Source organism: Diadema antillarum, unplaced genomic scaffold (genome assembly GCF_040938485.1).
Source record: "Diadema antillarum isolate AM-2024a unplaced genomic scaffold, OU_Dant_1.0 scf00000172, whole genome shotgun sequence".
NCBI lineage: Eukaryota > Metazoa > Echinodermata > Echinoidea > Diadematoida > Diadematidae > Diadema > Diadema antillarum.
The window spans coordinates 1,135,076-1,155,862 of NW_027271061.1; the positions used below are offsets into that span (position 1 = coordinate 1,135,076).

General features: G+C 38.1%; 1 protein-coding gene across 1 annotated transcript in view; it reads left to right on the forward strand.

Annotated features, from left to right (window-relative positions):
• Positions 1 to 20,787, forward strand: part of LOC139722810 (uncharacterized) — a 122,933-nt gene that overhangs the window by 1,186 nt on the left and 100,960 nt on the right. The window lies entirely within an intron of this gene.

The following is a 20,787-nucleotide window of genomic DNA, read 5'->3' on the forward strand; positions in this document are numbered from 1 at the left end:
ATGGCTCTAAAGAGTCCAATTAATCATATCCACCATGCGCCTTGAAGTCGAGCATTCTTGTTCTCAGTAGAGTTCTAAAGTGAAACAACTCAACCCAGTATGACTATGAGTGTGTGGAGATCCAATTACTGTAAAACATGATATATTCGCGGCATGAATATTTCGCGAATTGGAGCCGACGGCCTTTTTCGCAGCATGAAATTTTCGCGACTTGCCACTGGCATCCAATGCATATTGTGTAGGCAAAAATTTTCGCGTGCATTTTAATTTCGCGAAATTCGCGAAATTAAAATGCACGCGAACATTTCTCGTTTTACAGTATATTCCTCTGAATAATCTACAAAAGAAAATAACTATGGCTGCCCTTGTATAGTGAAGGTCAAGGAGCTAGAGTCAGAAAATGTACTAGTATCAGAAACTGTTAATACCTCCTGTTATGTACTATCAAAGCAAAAGTTGTGATCTGAAGCCTCCTCAAGCAGCCTTTTAGTTCAGTATAAAACAGGCAGAATATGTCAAAGGTGATCTGATCCGATCAGGTTCTGAAACCATCTACAGAGGGTGGTTTCAGAGGCTTTGCTGCAGTATTATTGCTCTGGGTTTTTGAGTTCCTAAGCAGCTTTTTTGCTGACCCGGAAATTAATCACCAAAGGTCATCACCTGCTATCATAAACAAACCACCTGACATGACCACCTGCCGCCGAGAAATGTTTCACCATGTCCACATTTTTTGCGCTCATCACATCTCCTTTTCTGTGCAAATGCGGTATTCAAATGTGTGCTCTGTTTATTAAAGGGGGGAATTCCGTTGCCATGAGACTGGAGCAAACCAGGGCCTGCTTTGCCAAAATCCGAGTAGGCAGCCTACAAGTAGGTCTAAAAAGCGATGTCATTGACATTGTATGTGTACAGACACCTACAGGATGCTACAATAGAGTGTATGTGCCTGCTTTCCTAGGACATCCAAAACTCTTTGTCATGGAAACAGAATTATTTTATGAAATCGGTGCTTACCAGGTGGATTGTACCTGATCCGCTCTATGCTGTGTACTATGAAGGAGATACAAGGGCTCTGTCTGTAAGTTGTGTTGAACTCTGGAGGTATGTGTCTGTTACAGTAGGCCCCTGTCCCATGCCAGTTTAGTGTAATGTACGTGCAAATGTAGTCTGCCATTAACCCTTTGAAGACTTGTCCGGAGTATACTCGGGCAGGTGTCTATGGGCAATGTGTGTTGTAATAGCAAAATCAGCCTGTCCACAATGTGTTAAGATGCATACATTTTGTAATCGATAGCCTCACAGATGATTTAAGTCAATTGCAGTGACTGTAGCAAGGGCGTTCAATTGGAATATCACACGTTAATAAGCAGTCGATGGAAACTCATCTTACTCCACGTCATTTGGTATGAATGGGACTAGGTAGTGTAGTCACTTGGCATTTGAAGTGATGAGTTTTAGAGAGAAATGATCAAATTACCAATCCCATCACCAGAACATTGTTTTGTTAAAGTACGTAGACCCTATTTTACAGGTTATTACTGTGGCTTTCTTTTACTTGTTTTCTTGTATTTTTTTAAATTTAATACGTGGTCTATACAATATGACCTTTTCAAAGGTATTGTTGTAATACACACAGAACCTATGCAGCAGTAGCTTGTTATCATTTGCTTGTACTGTAGCTTCTCCCCATAGAGAATGCTCTAATATCTTGTCAAAGGAAAGAAAACAAAAACCACTCGCTCATAAAGGTCATTCCTTTTGTCCTAATACAATTTACAGCAAATTTTAGATTAATTGAGCTACGCTGTATGATGCTTTTTAGAACCACCATTGTGATCTTACTTGCTTGGCACCCCTTGTTTTCATACATGTGTACACTGATTGTCTTTTTGGGCTAATGGATTATATTACTGTAAAAGTGGAAATTTTCGCGGTGTTAAAATTTTCGCGCATTTCGCGCAACCAGAAACAAGCGCGAAAATAAAAGCACGCGAATGTTTTTGCTTGCCATATGTGCCTGTGCGTGATGTCTTGATTCCGCGGAATTAAAAACACGCGAAACTCTTCCGACCAGGCCAAGCGCGAAAAATTAGTCACGCGAAAATATCCACTTTTACAGTATTGTGAAAGAAATGTAGCACTACACTGCACTGTACAGGTGGACATTTTTGCAGTGTTGAAATTTTTACACATTTTGTGCAACCAGAAGCTAGTGCAAAAATAAAAGCACACAAATATTTATGCTTTGATACATACATGTGTAATACATGTACATGTACTATGTATGTACCAATCTATCAAATGTCTTGATTCCAGGGATTTAAAAACACACAAAACGCATCTTACCCAGCCCAGCGCGAAAAATTACTCACATAAAAATATCCACTTTTACAGTAATGGTCCTGTTTCAGATGAATGATGTAACTTTGAAAATGACCCCTACTTATTGAACCATAAAAAATAAGTACAAAATTGTACTGCCTTTTCCTTTGGTGGTTTGAAAGGGCACCAAAAGTGCTGCATCCTATAGCATTTATAACAAACTTCTGTGATCAATCCATCTCCTTGCCAGGGAGGCATAAATGTGCTTTGAATTGCAGTACGGACAGCCCATATTATACACTGACAGTGAAATTGTCATTGTAATACATCAAAAAGGTTAAATGGCGTACACTCAACTAAAACATTTTCTCTTTTTTTTTTTATTTGTTGTCGGTCTTGATTCAATCCAGCACTTTCACTCCAGTGAGATGTCCTTTTGAGCAGATTTTTTTGTTTCCTAATTATTTCAGAGAAGCGTGTGGGAGGCTCCAAAGAAATAGCTTTTATTTAAGTTATATTTACACACTGAAGGAAGGATTTCTAAGTGTGGAAAGCTTATTCCATTAGCCCGTCTGTCATCTTCATCCTGTGTGTACCTGTACCTGTAAATTTAGTGAGTATTCATCTGTGTCACACATATTGTTACTAACTGGTGTGCGCTTTGTCATTAAATCAACAGGAAATTAGATTATTGTAGACATTAAACACGTACGGGGAATGAATGGTACATTCTTGCGGTTTGGTACTGCCGCAGTTTATGAGTTAAAGCAAGAACATAAATTTGCACACCAGAAACATTGAAATGTACACGTAGGTGACTTTATTGCTTTATGCACATTTGAATGAATATTCAGGAATTAGTGAAGATTATAGTCCCGATTTTTTTTTCTTCAAATCTATAATGTATTTTTTAGACTCATTACAAAACAGATTGTTGAGAAATACTTGAGCTGCAGTTTACTGTAAAGGGGCGGGGAATGGAGATCGTTAATCATGCAGATACTTGTATGACAGGACATTTTTTATTTAAAGAAATAGCAAGCCAGTGAGAACCCTGTCCAAACTGCTCATGTATTGACATGCTTCATCATACAGGTAAAATACCAGTTCAAAGTCTAATGAGCTTCCACAGTATGCCCTGCTAGAATTGCCCTCTGGAAGGCATACAAAACCAACTACATTGTACTGCCTGCCTCCTCATAGGAACTTGCCTACTCTGTGCCCATGTGATACAATCAGTCATTCGACAGTGTTTGACATTGTTCTGTTCGGGTTGTAGTCCATCCAGTGTGCCGCAGATACCCTGCTTGTTTTGGCAAATGGGATATGGGATGCTTGGCATCTGAAAATATTTTGCTTTCGATGTTTTTATTGACCGTTTACAATGCAGCCAATGCAAGTAGTTCATCTCCGGGATAGCAAATAAATTTTCCATACAACAGAGTGACGTTTAGTCATATGTGTATTAAAGGTGGTCATATCAATATACAGTATTTGCATTTTAATTAGTGTCAACAAAGTTATGTCACAAAACTGTTGCAGTGTTTGTTTGTTTGTTTGTTTGAGAGTGCCTAAAAGCACACCAGTATACAGTAACACATTATCCTGGGTTTTTTTTTAAATCTTTTCAGATTTATCTTTCATGTTTAAACACATACAGTGTACACTATTTCTCTTGTAGTTCTACCATTTGTTTCTGTCATATTTTGTGTTGGAGTCATCTTTTCACAATACAGTTTGTAGCAATGAATGCCATACAGCTACAATATAATAGAAGTGGACTGAGAAATTTGTTGACAGGAGTATGCTGTAATACAGACTGCATGCCTTTTCGTCTTCTTCTTCGTCCATTAGCCCCACATACTGTGCACTGTCTTAGTCATAGCATGTCTTTCTTGTTGTGCTTGAACAAATGGCAGCTAGTCAGACAGCTGGCGAACACGCCATGTCAGAAATCTTGATGGTGACACCCAGTGCAGAAATACAATTTGTACCGCATGACCATCTTTCATTTTATGTTCTGAAGACTTAACCACCACAGTTACATACAAACTGTATGTTGTGAATCCTCCTATTACAGATCAGAGATTGGGATTTGGTATCCTGATTTAAAGGGTGTGTACAGTTCTGGTCGAGGTGAAGATTTAGCTTTTAACGTTTTGTGAGATATTCAGAAACCACTCTATGAGATGTCAAAGATCATGCAGTTCTAAGGGGTATCAAAAGTTTATTCGATGAAAATCGGTTTTGAAATGGCTGAGATATCCAAACACAAGGTGAAACAAAGAGATACTGATAAAGTTGGGGCATGTCGCCTTTTATTCTTAGCACTTTTTTTGATATCTCAACCATTTGAAAAACAATTTTCATCAAATAAATGTTGAATCCTTCTTAGAATTACATGCTCTTTCATATTTCATAAGAGGCTTTTCATTATCTCACTTAGGAATGTTCAAAACACGAATCCCTAACCTCAACCATTACTGTGCAGTCCCTTTAATAATAGTAGTTGAATTTTCTGTCAGCTTTCATACTTTGTGCTTGTTTTGTTTTATCTATAGTAGACAAATACTTTTTTTTTGAGGGGCATGGGAGGAGCAAAAAAAATATTACAGAAACCTGTAGCAGAATGAAAATTAGAAGAAAAAAAATTGTGAGAAAAGACAATTTGTAGTGGTATTCACTATTTAGACAGTGTCAGAGCTTCCACTTGTATTTTTTAAAGACTTTTGACACATTCTATTTTCTGCGAGAATAAGAATATGTGTTTTTAAATGAAAAATGTTTGATGTTTGAATCTATTTAATCGACCAAGTCTTTGCCTTTAGAACATTTTTTCTTTTTACTGTACATTGGTATGATTTTTGATTATCAGAGGTTGGCAGCCCTGCAGTAGTGCCAAGCAATGCGACACACAATACACAGCTTGCCTGCATGCATACACTTTTAGGGCAGCGTATTGTCCAACAACGTGTATGTTTGACATTTGGTTTACGGAAGCATCAGTGCTCTCCAGATAAAGTTGATTCTAATTTAAACCAATTTGTGCTGCTAGTGTCGGTGCCCCCAAACCTGGTTTGGTGACCTTTTACACCGATCATGTATCCACAAGCAGCATGGCTTGGTTTCCATGGGAAGAAGCTTGAAATGCATGGTCGTAAATTACAAGCATGTGACAGGAAGCTAATTTCCCTCCGACCTTTTATACCTCGTTGGAGATGAAAATATGCTGCAATCTGAAAGCCATTTAGACACGATAGAGATGAGACATTAACTTCAGATTGGTGTGCTGTGTCTGCCATGAATGAAGTATTGGGGGTCGTTTGGTAACAGGACAACGCTTCCAAATAGTAATATGTAAAAAACCCATAAGTTACATTCTCACATCACTTGTAGTCTTAACACTTGTAGTTTTAAACTTTGATGATTAAATAGTAGTTTTAAAATGCAATGTGCGTCTACACAGCACCTACACTGTAATCTGAGAGACGGAACTTTCAAGCGAGAGTTCCGCTGGATGATTAAACCGCAGAACCGGAAGAAATACTGGTACATACAAATTTACAATGTACGTACATGTAGGCCTACACATTCAGCTTTAGCCATTAAACCAATCATTTGTGATGACACAGTAATGAACTGAAGGTTGACCTTGAAGCTGAGGGGGAATACGGTTCACAGAGAGGTCACACTAACTTTCAAGTTCATTTATCTATCATGTCCATATGAAGCTAAACTACGAGTGGGGACCCCCCTGTGGCTCATGGATAAGAACGTGTAAGCTCTAAGAGATATCTTGTGGTTCTAATCATCGACTAAATACAGCTGAAGTTACGATTGCTAACTTTCGAGTGCATCTACATGTACAGTACATGGGGCTGAACTACGAGCTAATCATGGAAAATTGAAACCGTGAGCTAATTTATAACTTTATGAACGTTGTGTAAACATTTACTAATGTAAAGGACAACTCAGTGACAGCGTGAGTGATAGCAGACAGAAAACAGGAAGATGATGACCACTTGTACACTGTAAGTCTGTGTCATCAAGGTGTGTACATATATTTACACGTGGTCATGCATTCAATTTTCCCGTCATGGTCAAGGGACACAAGTCCTTTTGAACAGCCAATGGAACCCATTAAAAAAAGTGTACAGAAACATGTTTCATGCTGATGAACCTAAATGTTACTTTTGTTCGTCTGAAAGCGTACATATAGAATCATGTTTCTTTGATCATATTTCTAAAGTACCATTTTGCCAGTTGTGTTGCAGAGGTGTTTTTCAATCGAGTTTTGCTCAGTATTACATACATTGTAGGCTACATTGTACACTATATGTGTAGATATTTGCCATTTTAACTGAAATGTCTTAGAACTGAAACATGTTTTGGGAGGCAGAGCTTATTGCGACTTTTTATATTCACTTCTGTGACAGAACTGTGTATCTTGAATGCATAATACATTTTATTGAAAGCTACGTACCCGTCTTATGGGCAGGTCTAGAATTTACGACACAGCCACTTTCTGGAATATTGCAAGCAGATGACAGTTTAAAATCAGAATTGATATCTTTAAATGGTCTGATGCTCTATCATCTATAGTATCAAAACTTGCGTTTACTACACAGAAGTGATTAACAATTTGTTTTGTTTTGTTTTGTTTTGTTTTGTTTTGTTTTGTGTGTGTGTGTGTGTGAAAGTGGGCCCTGGTATTGTCTTGTATTGAATCCAATACTTGCTGTTGATATCAAAGTGTGATTTCATTTGAATTTTATGCATTCTTGTATGACGTTCTTTATATCAATTTACGGTAGTTTCTATTATTGATGGGCATTCATGAGAATCAATGTATTACAAGTCATTCAAGAGTAGTCTTGGGGAAATATAAAGGCCATGTGACTACCATTTGGCATTTTTTTTTTTAAACGACACCATGTGAGCATTTTTTATTTTAGTTTTTTAATACTGACACTGTGCAGGTTGTCACACTATTTTAAAAAATCTTATTCTGATCTTGATTGCATTCATTTCATTGCAGGGTTGTAGATTTCATGTTTGACTTCGAATTTCCCACTGAAAATGTCTGTAAATGACACTCATAAAGGAAAAGTCCACCGTCATAGACATGTGGATTGAGTGAATGCAGCAATATTAGTAGAACACATCAATGAAAGTTTGGGGAAAATCGGACAATCTGTTCAAAAGTTATGAATTTTTGTTAAAGTATCTGCACAGTCACTGCTGGATGAGAAGACTACTGGAGTGTATGATGTCACATGCGTACAACGATATAAGGGAAGTACATGTATAAAGAGAATTTCACAAAAATTTACTTTTTGAAAAAAGTGCACATATCCTCCACTTGCTACTGACGTATGTTTAGGGTAATATTATTCCCCCTGCCTTCTGAAAGAGGGAAGTCAAGTGTTCCTGATGCGAGAAAAGTAAAAAAATCTTGAATTTTCTTTACATTTTCTTTATATCGTTGTACACGTGTGACATCACAGGCTGTAGTAGTCTTCTCATCCAGCCATGACTAAGCAGAAACTTCAAAAATTCATAAGTTTTAAACGGATTGTCCGATTTTCCTCAAACTCTTGCTGATGTGTTCTATTGATATTGCTGCATTCACTCAATCCACATGTCTATGAAGGTGAACTTGTCCTTTAATGTTTATGTGAGTCTGCTCAGATTGCCAATAGAAAGCTGCTCTCATAAATAGCAATGTTTTCATTCAAAATATGTTTGATATTCCCGTTGAAGTGCGATTACTCTCGATTGTATATAAATATACATTTTTAGAAGACACTTACTAGGTTTGTTTGTATGACATGAACTTACATTCCAGAGGTCACATGTGCTCTTAATGTCAAATTTTGTGGTTATTTCTTCTTCTTTTTTCAAAGGGAAGACATTTCTCTGTGTGAACGATCACTTCACAAATTGTAATTTTTATAAATTGTGTATATTGATCAGTGTACTCATAATACAATATTAGTCCCATTCACATACTCTACATACATTGTATGTTTGCATTCATGTATTCATGATAGTGTGTGTATCATATAATATAGACTACAGCAAAAATATATTTGTTGAATTGATTTCAGTTTTCCATGATGAAAATCATACGAGACTGATAATCAACCATTTGAACCAGTGCTAGCTTCCGTCATGGTTTGCTTAAAATTTCCAGAAGTACATGTAAGATGGAGAGTTTGTTAATCCTAATCAAGAGATCTTTAATTCTTATGATGCTGGGAAATTACCTCCAGACTTCCTCATAAGTATTCCATTAATCCAAATGCATTTTGACAACAGGACGCCCCACCACAAACTCTGTACCATTAATAAAGAAGCAGGCTCTATCTCCACCAGTCAACTCTAATCTCCAGTTATGCTCATCATTATTGAATCTGAAAGCCTCGCGTCTGCGCCAAATTTGCAAAATGACCCATTTGTGCCAGACGGTGAATATCTTTATGGGGAAAATTATACACAGGTCTTGAGGCAACATTTGTTTGTGTTAGAATATTGTATGTACATTCTACTGCTGTACATGCAGCTACTGTATAGTCGCCTCTCGCATGCAGCACCTTGATGTACCTAGATAGAATCCAATCCTTGGGCAAGTTTTTTTTTTTCTATCATTTTTTCCCTCTCTCGCACTCACTCTCAGGATTTCTCTACAAATGAGTAATTTCCTACTTTGCAGACATGGCCGTGGGCATTGATGTCATTCGAGTGAGATTTCATCTTGCTGATAACATCACTCGATGGGGGGGGGGGGAATTTGCAATGATGCAACGCACTTGGCGCTTGAAGAATAGAACTTGTGGATAGTGGATAGGCTTTGAATGTTGCATCGCACAGCAAGATTTATACAGCATGTTTTAAAACAAACAAAACGAAGCAAAACAATAGAGGATCGTTTTTCACGATAATGATGGGCAAACAGCCAGACCAGAGGGTTATGAACAGACAAAGGTTGTCTTGTTCAATATAAAAGTTTGTATTATCATACGGACCTTCAAAACCATCCATTTAAACTTGCAGGTTTTGATACATTGCACTAGTTTCTCAAATGCCAACCACCCACACACTCCTTTACGTCTTGAGTAAAGTTGTACTTTGGTCAGGGTTTTATACCACTGACAGACTTCCTATAAAATCAGATCATGAAGTTTTGGTGTAATTTCAATTCTACAATTGCACAAATGATTCCCCAAGGCTCCTAGAGCAGACTACATTGTGTGATAGTGCTTAAATACATTTTGTATACGTACTGCCCGCACAAAGATACAACAGTAGATGAATTTCAAAAGGCTGTGACTTCCAAAGAGTCTACAATTGCAAGTTCAGCCAGAAGGACTGAAGAACCGCATTTCTCTGCATGAATAATGCCAAGGATAATTTTCTTTTTCCTGTAGGCATTGCATACCATGTACACTGTAGGTGTTCTATATGGATATGGATGCAAAAAAAAAAAACAAACAAACAAACATATCAGCTATTCTCAGAGAAAAATGTGGATGATCATCAGTACAAGGGGAAATTCCCTTTAGAATTGAGGAATTAACAGCTGAAATATTTATATACTTGTACAAGCATGTGCAGCAGAAAAATTGTTGACCAAAAAAAAAAAAACAGTAAAGTTTTGCAACTTTGTCATAGCTGCCATTCAAGTCTCCCTGATTTTGCAGGAAGCTCCCTAAAACTTTTAGGTATATTTTCAAGTCCAGGAGAAATCTGAATATCATACAAAAACCTGCCTGATTTGGGAATTGTATTCCTTGCTCCATGACGTATGACATATCACTTTACCAGTCTCTCAGTGAAAGCTGTACATTGTACATGTATGAGGAATACATGTACACTATCTCCCTGGTTTTGATGTGTAAATGTCAAGCCGACCTGCTTCTGTACTGGAATACTGTATTCTGCCTTTGTAGTCCTTACATTGTATGTCATGGCACAGATACATTGTACACAGGCTAGATATTGGTGGAAGAGACCAGTATCACAAACTCCAAATCCAGCTTTTACCTTGAGCAGAGATATCGTAAATCATTTGTCATTGCTACAGTCTGTATATCTGTAAATGTTGATGTGCTGTAATTCATCGTTCACTGTGCATGTGTCGGTACATGTAGTAGTCAAATAGGCCTACATTCTATCTTTACAATTAAAATGGGCTCTTGAGCCACATGCACTCGAATGAAAGGTAGACTTCAGTTTTGTTTCTTCACTGTTGTACAATTTGCACAAGCTCTGAAAAAAACAAAAGACTCTTTGAACAGGTACGATATGAACTTTTCAGCATAAATTACAAAGTGGCACCATCACTTTTTATCTTTTAGAAGTTTACAACAGATTTGACATATTCTAACCTTAAAACGTTGACCAGTTGACCTTTTACTTTAACTCTTATAAAGTGTTGATTCAACATTGTTTATATTCAATTGATAGCTAGAAGATGACTTTATCAATACGAAAAATGAGCTATGAAATTAAAGAGCAGGGGTGTTTACATCGGCAGCTGAAAAATATGGGTTTCCCTTACATTCAGGGCTCTTGTTAGAAGTTGTCTGGCAACTGCCCGAAATGTCAGTAATTCACCTCCCCCCCCCCCCAAAAAAAAAAGAAGAGAACAACAGCAACAACAACAAAAGTGAAACAAAACAAAACAAAACAATAACTCTGCAGCATGTTTTCCTTTCCTTTTTTTCGACTGCTAGTTGTTGTTTTTTTAAGAGCTTTATGTTCTCTTTATTTCCCCAGTCTGAAGGCTTGTTCATCTCTCACCAGTGTAAATTCCTGTTTGGTCACGTGACTCGCCCTTTTTGGTACGCACACACACTCATGAGGCTTTTGACATGTATACAAAAAAAAATGCTTAAAATAGATACTTTCCTTCGGATCATACACCTGTTGGTATTTTTCATGTCTCACCACAAGGAATGGGAATATACATATATATATATTTTTTTTTTCTTTATAGGTTTACTGCTTCTGTACCGATCCTGATATATGCTGTAATAGACCAACAGAAACAATGATACACTAGTAAGCATAGGTTTGTAGGAAAGAGTAAAGGGAAAAAAAATAGCAGAAAGAAAGAAAACAAGCGGGCAAAAGATTTTCAAGAAAACTCTTCAGGAAAGTCATTCCTTGGCATGCTCTAAATTTAGCAAAACCTCAGAATCTTTTTGTTGAGATGAAGCGCTCAAATAGCAGTTTCCGTGAATGAATCATGTGCAATGTGCACAGCAAGCCAAGATACCGAGCCAAAGTGGTCTGCCATGACATTTTGCTGCATGCATAATATCTCACGGAATTAAAGCGTGCCACATGGTATATATGATGAAGCATTCCAGCGATGAGAGCGCCGATCTTCGTAAACAATAAACACTAATGAGCGCAAGCCTGTGACTGCCCAGTGATTGGGACAAGTTGCCATGACAACAGCCACACGGTTGGATGTGGTGTAGAGCAAACCCCAGCTCTGATCTTCCTACGTCGTATACCACTGAGTGAATGAAGTGCACCCGCACACCATGTGGCTGCATGATAATGAGTTGTCATCCTTGCTCCAGCCTTCCCACCAATTTAGGAATGAGGTACAGGATGATTTTAGGACATATCGCCAGACAACAATTGTAATCGAGTTTTGTTGTGATGCCCTCGAAAAAATAAAGTAAACGAAGAATACAGTGACTGGCAAAGTCTATATAGTATTCCTCTATATGCATGATATATGCATGAATGAAAATGTCTTAGAATGTGTGATGGCGGGGTTCATAACTTCAGTTCATTTATCATGGTTTTCTGTGATGATGATGGTGATGATGATGAAGAAACAGCATTTAATCTGCCGAAACATTCAAAGGTATTCGACTCCAACAACGTGTCTTAACATCATTCACAAAGTTGCTGGAAAAGATAGGTCTTGCTGTGAATGAACACTTTAGTGTCAACTAATCAAGGCTTGACATTTGCAGTGTTGATGTTGGGCCACCAAACTTCTAAGAAAGGCTATCTTTTTTTCTTTTTTTTGGCCTGATTGGGGAACTGAAATTCAAAGTCGATTGTTATGTTTTCTTTTATTTCGGGCCACCGCATCTGTTTTTTCTCAGGTCACCAAAGTTTCATATTTAACCCACTGAGGACTGACTGATTTGGCTATAACACGCATTTCCCATGTAGACAACTGCTCTTATTCTCGGGACTCGTCTTCAACGTGTTAAAGATTTTAGTGGCCCAATTGGGCTACCAAAGATAGGGCAGCAAAGAAAAAAAGTTAGTGTCTAGCCCTATGAATGCCATTGTCAAATGATATATCTTTTTAATGAGAATTATGAGGCCTTGTCAGTGAGGGCTTTTACCTTTAGTGTTGTAGAACAAGGCCCTGACCCCATGAAAAGGAAGTGGACTTTCCTCAACATGGAGAGAGCAGGAAAACCTTAAGTCCCACACTCAGCTCTTGGTGCAGGCAGTTTGATTCGTCTGCTGGCTGCCGGAGCATTTGAGGTACAGTACACAGGATGATAGCACCCCGCACAGACGGGGAATGTCTGAAAGGTGCAGGGGGGAAATACCTTCTTTCAAGCCCCTGTGTGTGTAGCATGCTGGGAAGGGTTTACACAATGCATTCTGAAATAATAAGCCGCCAAACTGAGCTCCATGAGCGTCACGCAAAAATGCTAGCAGTGAAGATTTTGTCCCGTTTGCTTTGTGTCACAAGGGTGCAGGTACTGTGCACAGCCCCTTTGATACTTTAAAGGACAAGTCTACCTTCATATACGTAAGGATTGAGAGAATGCAGCAATATTAGTTGAACACATCAGTGAAAGTTTGAGGAAAATCGGACAATCCGTTCAAAAGTTATGAATTTTTTAAGTATCTGTGCAGTCACTGCTGGATGACAAGACTACTACAGTGTATGATGTCACATGCATACACAACGATATAATGAAAATAAAAAGAGAATTTCACAAAACTTTACTTTTTGAATAAAGCGCACATTTCTTCGACTTTACTGACGTATGTTAAGGGTAATATTATTCCCCCAGCCTTCTGAAAGAGAGAAGTCGAGTGTTCTGTTGCTATGCGAGAAAAATGGAAATACATGTATGTTGAATTTTCTGGTTGTAGGCCTACACATGTAACATCACAAGCTATAGTAGTCTTTTCATCCAGCCATGACTGAGCAGAAACTTCAAAAATTCATAACTTTGGGGGTCTAGGGCAATTACCCCCTGGGCAATTACCCCGGACCCTTCCCCTGGCCCTAATCCTAATCCTAATCCTGAACCTAATCCTAACCATAACCCAAACTCCTAACACTAAACCTAACCCTAACCCTAATCTTAACTCTAACCTTACCACTAACCAGTATTTAGACAGGGGGGGGGGGGGGGGGGGGTGGGGGTAATTGCCCTCTGGGGGTAATTGCCCCGATACGTAACTTTGGAACGGATTGTCCAATTTTCCTCAAACTCTCAGTGTCACGGATGTGTTCTACTAATATTGCTGCATTCACCCAACCCTCATGTCTATGAAGGTGAACTTGTCCTTTAATAGTGCACAGGAAAAATGACTGGTTGACTGAAACAGTGTGATACTCAGTGTAATAACAATGTACTCTTGTAGCTTCCAATAAACTCCTGAAGAATTTCCAGTCTGCATTGGATAATTGGTGAACCATTCAAGGCAAATCCCAGTTCATTTTTCATGACACCACCATGATGTTGTGTGTATGTGATATGCCATCACGCCCTTTGTGTAATGTGTCATATGCTCAAGTTTATACTGTAACTTGGCTGAATAATTGCAAGAACGACCATGCTGCAGTCTTGAGTTTAAAGGCATAATTTACCATTTGCAGATGGAACAAAAACCCAGCATTACTGCTTCAAAATAGTTCTAAAATGTGAGTTTTTAGTAGGGATAGAAACAACCATTGTAAAAATTTGAACCAGTGTAATTGATGCTAAGTATTGTTAGATATACAAAATGTGAACAATAGTTGTAATAAAAATGTTTCCAGACTAAACCGTCTACAGTTACGTTTTAATGAGAAAAATAGTGATATCTCCTGATGTTTTAGGCTTTATATCGGAAATTTTGTATGGTATGATGTTTTGTGATACAACTGACCTACACATATGCATCAAAAGTGATATCTTGAACATTTTTTAAATCACTGCTCCCAAAGGTAAACATGACCTTTAATTTTGTGTTTCACCTAGCAAGAAAAATTAGACCGTCAGAACAAGATGTAGAATTTTACTGAACTCTAGCTACATTTTATTTGAAAAAAAAAAAATCATATCGTCGCTGGGGCGATAAGACCTCGTATCTACAAAATGTCAAATGTTCAGGAGAAGCCAAAAAACATGGCGGCCAAAGCACTGTGGCGAATGGGATAGCTTTTCCTTTGGCATGCCGTGATGGCTTCATTTTTGGAGTAGGACAGTTGGGATTTGGACAGGACATCACTTAACCCATTATTTTACCATTAATCCAAAAAACTCATTTTCACCAAAATTGCAGATGCAAGGTCTTATCACCCCAGCGACGACATATATCTTTTGACCCAGCTGTGAGATATATGAAACTTTAGTATAAAGAGTCTTCTAACAAATCCAATGATAAACTTCTCTAGTATTTAGAACACGTTTCTGGAACTATACTGTGGGCATTCAGTAGACAAGAATCCGTTGGATTTGGAACAGTAAAGAAGTGCGAAGGAGTTTGTTCCTTGAGCACCAAAGAAAAATTGTCATATTGGGTACATGAGTACCGTTCTCATGGTGTTCAAAATAATGCTTTGTTTCGGGTCACGATCGGTATCGCGACCCAAATTTTGAAATGTTTGCAGTGTGAACAGAAATAAAGCATTTGTGAAATACGGGTCCTGATCCAAATTGCAATATTGTACAATACAGTGAGAACAGTGACCGCAACAAATTTTGAAATTTTATATCCCACAATGCACTGTGTGTGTCGCCCCTTGCTATTTTTATCAGCTGTGGCACGCTGCTTATTATGTTAAATTCATATTGGCATTGTGACGTACTGAAGCATACCATTCATACTACACAGGTCAGCTCTGAAATAATCATGATCCAAAATGTTTAGAAATTTTTATTGAGAACGTTGAATCAAACAGATATGGACTCTGATGGCAACCCAAATTTTGACATTTTTGCAACTGGAATAGCATTTTACATTGAGTGTGTGTCATTCGATTAAATCTCTTTTTAGTATACCAAGATTCTAGTATAATATGAGCATACAAATAATGAGCTATGTATCTATTGTATTATCTAATACCATAGATAGGCCACACCACATTTCTTATCGTGCTGAAAAATGTATCTGATACCGGTATGTATATAAAACAACATTATATCAAATGTTGGCAATGTTTTTGTTCCCCATTGCATAAATGCTACAGAGAGGACACATACAATGTACATTGTCAAAACTGTGCACTGTATGAGTCATTGGAGCCCATTTAACTGCCTACTGCCCAATGTTACATTGGCTTTCAGTGATGGATGACTTTCATCTGTTGATGTGCCCTGACCTAATATGAGAAATGCGTCTCTGTATCATCGTTTGTTTATATTTTGTTTCTATGTCCTCACTCTTCATGCAGCCTATTGTAACCGTGTCTGTATTGTCTTTACCTGATCACAATTAAATGACAGGAAACGAGACACAGTCATGTCCCAATGTTTGCTAGCCTCTCAGTGACATTTTAAAAAGGAAGTAAAATGTTTGTCAGTATGATTGGATTGGGAGAGGGGGGTATTTTAGTCTCATTCACACACACTCAAAATTAATAGTTTAAAAAAATTGATTTTTGCAATGCGATATAAAAACCTTTAATTAGGTAATCTGAGTATCCTCTCGGATCACCTTCTGTTTTTGTACGGAGTCTTTCCTCTTCTTCTTGTTCTTCTTCTTATTATTATTATTATTATTATTATTCCTCAAAAGTTGTGTAGAGGTTAGCTCAGAAAGTCCTCTGCCTATCAATTTCGAACTTATACCATATGTATCATGTCCCAAAGACGACAGATCTAGTTCTTGTTTTCTGTTGTATTCATTTTATGTGAATGCTGGCAAGTAAGATTGATTTTCACATCGCAGTGCGAAAACCGATAACTCCTGTGTGGGAATGCGGCTATCGAGAGAGATAAAAAGTCTCCAGAATTCTGTCAGGACCGTCAAAACTTGATACTATTACTGGTGGTAGCCTCTTCATGGCATACCCTGTAGGTACCCTTTTGATAAATAGAGAAAAGATATTACTATTGTAATACTTTGTACATTTATAATGCATTGTAATTGTGAGGTAGTGACAATGTATAATGCAGATACAATGTAGTATCCTACAGGGATACCTTAACCCATCCACGTACGGGCCTCTGTGTAATCTGTAATATCGTGCCTGCCTAGTAAGTTGGCCATGAACTTGGGCGCGATCTTCCCTACGGCGCGATCTACACGCGAAGAGCATTCATACGTCATGGAAAAAACTGCCAGTGTCATTCCCACTAGGCAGGAGGGATGATGCGTGTACACTCGTGCTAATATGCACTTAGTTGACTCAATACAGCACTAGTTTATGTGAATTTTATGAAAAGAAATAATAAATTGTGCAGGAATTATGACAAATATTGTTTCTGTGTATTTCATTGATAAATCCTCTTCATTTCAAGCCATCTGTAATCACATCTTACCCACTTGCGAATCGACGTGTCCATAATGTCCTCGCGCCCCACCCCCCCCGCCCCCGAGATAGCTCTGGAACATTCCATTCAATGACGGGGTTTTTATTTTGCAACGTTATCTAATAACTCTCATGTAAGCAAGTTCTTGCTATGGCTAATCTATTTTGTAATGTATCATAATCTATCTATGCTGAGATAGCCTAATTCAAATTTGCAGAGACATACAAAAAGATTTGTTTTACAATCGTGATACGTTCAACTACTCATTTACCCTGTGCTGAAATCCGCATGTCTGCTCCGCACATGTTATCGCTATCGCTCAAACTTCGATCGCGATGGCTTGTGTGTGTACACAGGTACACAGTGCTAGTGTGACGTGCATGTGTGGAGAAGCATGGGGCTGAGAAAACCCGGGACTCCACGTGGTGTAGTGAAAAACAAATCGGACGTTCGAAGTCGTACATTCAAGAGCTAAAACAGACAAATAGCGAATTCAAAGTCCACTGAAAAGGTCTTGACATTGTAATGTATGTTCCAAAATCATGTCTGGCTTAGTTTTGAGAGAATTTTCTACACGCACGAGATCAGGAATGAGATCGGTGAACTGGCTAACAACGTGTGTACTGTGAACATGTGACTGGCTTGTGCACATGGCCTAGCTAGGTGATCGTGAGAGTGCGGCAAGAACGCTAGGAATGCACCCGAGATGCGGTGTGTTGCAAATTCTTGGGGTGAAATTAGACTTCCTTGTTCAGCCCGTCTAGTATCTATATTTTTTTAATAATTCTAATTCTTCATAAAATCACGATAAAAAGACTTCATATATTCATTTTATATTTTAGAAGCGTAATATGAAATATTTTGGGGGTTTTTTTTAGTCCAAGAAAGAAAATAGTTTGAATAAAAAAAATAATAATAAATAGTCGTTCTTGACTAAAGTCTAATTTCCTGCGCCTTCTTGCAGTTACCCCACAGTTGCCCATGGATACGATGCATAAATAATCAGCTGTTTACTGAGTCGTACTAGTGTACCACCCTACTGCTCTTGTTCAAATTGAGAGGATTGTTATTTTATCGGCGGCACTTAGTTTTATAACCTCATCCAATAAAAAGACAAATTCAAACATCAAATGGTGTGACAGTTTTTGTCAGAATTCTCTATCAATTTCAACTTGTTGCCAGGATAGTTTTCAGATTTCACTTGCTTCATTATCGAAGCTGTTTGACATTTGAAAGAACTGCTCCATAAGAAATCACCTTTCATTTGTTATTTATTTTCACAAACAAGTATTTTGGTCACTTGAATATTTCTTATTATTACTTCAATGTCATGATATTTCATGATGGTTATGTATTCTGTCTTTACATGGCAAGATGGGATTTTTTTTTTCCATCCAGGGTCAAAGAAGAAAGTGACAGGAAGGAAACCAAAAGGATAGGGAGGAAATGAAAAGGATACAATGAAACACCTGATCAGCAGGCTCTTTTTTATTACTATGGTGAATGCAGTACATCAGAATTTAAGTACAGTTCTAAATAATTTATCAGTTGAAAAATGAGCAAAGAAAATGGATTTCATCGAGTTCTAAATGAAAACTAAATTAGCATCGCCATTATGATTTAGATCTAGAACCTAGTGCTAGTACTACAGAATAGACCTGATGCAAACTTGTTGTCAAGCTTTTGGTTGAGTTTCTTCAGAGACACGAATTTTGGTAGCACAATACCCGAGTGAATAAGAAAAAGGAAAAAAAAATAAATAGGACCTACACAACTGTAATGCAGGTCTCTAGACCACTCCCGTGCACGAGCGAGCATCAGCCCCCGTTTCTTCAGTGTCACTCTAGCTCTCGTCATTTGCATTGGCCTAGGCTAGGTTACTCGTGTCGTAGTTTTACTCGCCATCATCAATGTCATACATGGTTACACAAAATAAATTACATCTTGCCATCACCTCAACCACAGCAAAACCCTGAATATCACTCCCATCATAGTCACTCTCAGCTCACAAAACATATCAGCAAACGATACAGACATCGCAGACCTAGCTAACTACTAGCTCTAAACATAGTTGTAACTACGCCACGTCAGACATTAGTTGTACACAAAAATGAAACGGAGGTGAAAAACTAGTAATGAATACACGAAGATCATCAACGATGGCATATTACCGTAGAAAAAAATACACAGAATATCTTGCACCCAAAAAAAAATCGAGGTAAAAAACTACGATGAGAAAAACTAGGGTGAAAACACGATGCTTGGAAGACGAACGATGAAGACACTACGGCAAAAATGCTTACACGGAAAACAAACGAGTGGGTACCACACAAGCTACGATGTTATGCGCACATACGTAGATAAGCTACATCGTGTTCAATCAAAAAACTCAACAAACACTAGGACAAAAACTCACCTCTAAATTGTTGCAAACGAGATAATCACTTAGAAAAAATGAACAAAACACTCTCAGAAGTACGATTGTTCTCTGAGAATGAAAGATATAGAATGATACGAAAGCAAAAGAGAGAAAATAGAGAGAGAAATGGACGGGAAACCTAGAGAAGTTACCCACACTCACTAACGTAAATGGAATTCGACACACACACCCCCGTGCCCGCCCCAGCATAAGCATAGCATAGCAGCTCAGTACACGTACACACACAAGGAGATATCGTCAAGCACTCTATGAGGAGATCGATATCACGATACCGCGCGTAAGAAATCACTGCAGTTGCTGGGGCAACAAAGATACATGCGCGCTGTAAACATGAATATTGATTAGTTTCTCAGCAGGCTCGAACCCCTGGCAGGTGTTTTGGCCAATAAGAGACATTCTAAAATATGTTTCTTTGCATAAATTATTTTTCTGAGTCCCAGTAAGGATCTCTGTGATTGGCTAAAATTATTCTACAGCTCCTGGCCAAGCCTGAGGTCCTAGGACGCCCTCTTTTGGTCATAAATAATAAAAACCACGTTTTTTGTGGGAGCTGACGGGGATGGGTTAAAGGACAAGTTCACCTTCATATACATGTGGATTGAGTGAAGGCAACAATGTTAGTAGAACACTACTAAGTGAAAGTTTGGGGAAAATCCGACAATCCGTTCAAAAGTTATGAATTTTTAAAATATCTGTGCAATTACTGCTGGGGGAGAAGACTACTACAGTGTCTGATGTCACATGCGTACAACGATATATAATGAAAATAAAAAGAGAATTTCACAAAACTTGACGTTTTGAATAAAGTGCACATTTCCTCGACTTGTTACTGACTTATGTTAGGGGGAAATATTATTCCCCCTGACTTCTGAAAGAGAGAAGTCGAGTGTTCTTTTATTATGTGAGAAAAGTGAGAATAACTTGAAATTTCTTTATACTTTCTTTATATACAATGTAGTTGTACTCATATGACATCACAAGCTATAGTAGTCTTCTCATCCAGCCGTGACTGAGCAGAAACTTCAAAAATTCATAACTTTTGAACGGATGGTCCGATTTTCCTCAAACTCTCACTGATGTGTTCTCCTAATATTGCTGCATTCACTCAACCCACATGTCTATGAAGGTGGACTTGTCCTTTAAGCTTTATAGGGGAGTTGCATCAGGGTTGAAATTGTCTTGAAGCTCTGAGAACATCAAATCCCCTTTTATCATGTCATTGTGCAACTTGGGTGTTTGATTGCAGGACTGTCATTATCTTACACGACAGTAAATATG